Raw genomic sequence first — 3,080 nt, 5'->3', positions numbered from 1 at the left:
CATTGACTTACCAATTAATGCTAAAAAGATATTGTATCAGCGTGCATCTGATTATTTGTTTCCATGTATGGATCTGTGCCCCTTCAAGGATCAACTGCCTTGTCATGGCAAAGGGGCTTGCAAAGCTCAAAGAAGTTATGAGCTACGCCGTGCAGGGCCACCCAAGGTAGACAGGTCATAGCAGAGAGCTCTGACAAAATGTGATCCACTGGAGAAGGATATGGGAACCCACTCCCGTATCTTTGCCATGAAAACTCCATGGGCAGTATACTACTGTAGGCAAAAATCCCTCAGGAAAAATGGAGTAGCCTTCATAGTTAATAACAGAGTAGGAAAAGCATTACTGGGATACAATCCCCAAAATAACAGAATGATGTCAGTTCAAATCCAAGGCAAACCATTCAACATCACAGTAGTCCAGGTCTATGCCCCAACCACTGGTGCTGAAGAGGGATGAAGTTGACCGCTTCTATAAAGCCCTACACTACCTTCTATAATTAACACACACAAAAAAAAACCTATGTCTTTATTGATGGATTGGAATGCTAAAGTAGGAAGCCAAAAGATAACTGGAAAAACAGGAAAGTTTGGCCTTGAAGTACAAAATGAAACAGGGCACAGACTGGTAGAATTTCCTCAGGACAATATAATGGTCATAGCAAACATTCTTTTACAACAACCTAAGAGATGACTCTACAGATGGACATCATCAGGCAGTCAACATAAAAATTAGATTGACTGTGCTCTGCAGCCAAAGATGGAGAAGCTCTATACAGTCAGAAAAAAAACAAGAGCAGGAGCTGACTGTGGCTCAGATCATGAGCTTCTCATTGCAAATATTATCAATTAGGGAAAAGCTACTCAGGTATGAACCAAATCATATCCATGGTGAATATGCAATAGAGGTGACAAATAGATTTAAGGAATTAGCTCTGATAGACAGAGTGCCTGAAGAACTATGAATGGAGGTTTGTAAAGTTGTACAAGTGGTAGTAACTAAAACCAATCCAAAGAAAAAGAAATGAAAGAAAGCAAAATGGCTGTCCCAGGAAGCTTTAAAACTAGCTGAGGAAAGAAGGGAAGCAAAAGGCAAGGGAGAAAGAGAAAAATACACCCAATTGACTGCAGAATTCTAGAGAATAGCAAGAAGAGATAAGAATGCCTTTTTAAATGAAGAGTGCAAAGAAATAGAAGAAAACAATAGAATAGGGAGGACCAGAGATATCTTCAAGAAAATTGGAGATATGAAGGGGACATGTTATACAAAGGTGGGCGTGATAAAGGACCGAAATGGCAGGGACCAACAGGCAGAATAGATTAAAAAGAGATGGCAAAATTACACAGAAAAACTATACAAGAATGAGCTCAACATCCCTGATAACCAAGATGGGGTGGTTACTGACCTCATGCCAGACATCTTGGAATGTTAAGTCAAATGGGCCTTAGGAAGTCTGAGCAACAACAAAACTAGTGGAGGTGACACTATTCCAGCTGAGCTATTCAAAATCTTAAAAGACAGTGCAGTAAAAGTGCTATGCTCAATTTGCCAGAAAATTTGGAAAATTCAACAGTGGCCACAGGATTGGAAAAAGTCAGCTTACATTCCAATTCCATAAAGGGCAATGCCAAAGAATGTTCAAAGTATCCCACCATTGCATGCATACTAGCAAAGTAATGCTCTAAATCCTGCAAGTTAAACTCTAGCAATATGTGGACTGAGAACTACCAGAAGTATAGGTACGATTTGGAAGAGGTAGAGGAAGTAGAGATCAAATTGCCAACATATTCTGCAGTGGTGGGTTTCAAAAAATTTTAGAACCTATTATGTAGGTGCAACCTGTTTTGTGGGAGTGGCTTGGCAGTCATGTGATGAGTGGGAGTGGCTTAGTGGTTGTGTGACCAGGTGGGCGTGGACACCTTAGAAAATGTGGTGAAACTCACTTATCAACACTTTTGCTTAGCAACTAAAATTTTGTGATCATAAATTTCCTTCCTTCCTTCCTTCCTTCCTTCCTTCCTTCCTTCCTTCCTTCCTTCCTTCCTTCCTTCCATCCATCCATCCATCCATCCATCCATCCATCTTTCCTTCCTTCTTTCTTGTGTCTCTCTCTCCCTCTTTCTTTCCTTCCTTTCTTTTTCTTCCTTCTTCCTTCCTTCTTTTTTTATGTCTCTATCTCCCTCTTTCTTACTTTCTTTCTTTCCTTTCTCTTCCTCTTTTTCCTTTCTTTCTTCCTTCTTTCTGTGTCTCTCTTTACCCCACTTACTTCCTTTCTTTTTCTTCCTCCTTCCTTCCTTCCTTCCTTCCTTTTTTGTGTCTCTATCTCCCTCTTTCTTTCTTCCTTCCTTTCCTTTCTCTTCCTCTTTTTTCTTTCTTTCTTCCTTCTTTCTTGTGTCTCTCTCTACCCCACTTACTTTCTTTCTTTTTCTGCCTTCCTTCCTTTCTTCCTTCCTTCCTTCCTTCCTTCCTTCCTTCCTTCCTTCCTTCCTTCTTTCTTGTCTCTCTCTCCAACTTTCTTTCCTACTTTTCTTTTTCTTCCTTCCTTCCTTTCTTCCTTCTTTCTTGTGTCTCTCTCTCCAACTTTCTTTCTCTTTATCTCTCTCTCTCTCACACACACACACATACACACACACACACATATACATACACACAAACACACACACACACACTGTAAGCTCTAAAGGAGAAGGAAGTGTAAGAACTCCTGCCTTGGGAAGGGATTGGACTCGATTACCTCCATGTTCCCTTGTATCCCTCTATGTCTCATTTAGTCACAAATGGGACATAGAGCCACATTCACTTTGAAGTTGGTTGCAAACTCCATTCATCTCATGTGCCCTCTGGTCCCACCCAAGGAGGCAAGCAGTGGGGCAGGGGAAAGGGGGGAGTCTGTGGGTCCACGTCTCTCTATCTTCCCCACCTCGATGCTGTGCATCTGGCACAACTCACTGCCCCGCCTCCCCTGGGGCTTTGACTTTCTCTAGCAGGCAGGCAAAGGCTGTGCCAGGGTGGTGGCCGTCATCTGCCCTGGAGCTGCAGGCAAAGGAGAGGCTGGTGCTTGGGCCAACTGAGGTCAGTGGGA

This window comes from Thamnophis sirtalis, unplaced genomic scaffold (genome assembly GCF_051295495.1).
Source record: "Thamnophis sirtalis isolate CommonGarterSnake01/CBP01778 unplaced genomic scaffold, rThaSir2_p1.2 scaffold_4, whole genome shotgun sequence".
NCBI lineage: Eukaryota > Metazoa > Chordata > Lepidosauria > Squamata > Natricidae > Thamnophis > Thamnophis sirtalis.
This window is presented reverse-complemented; position numbering follows the sequence as displayed.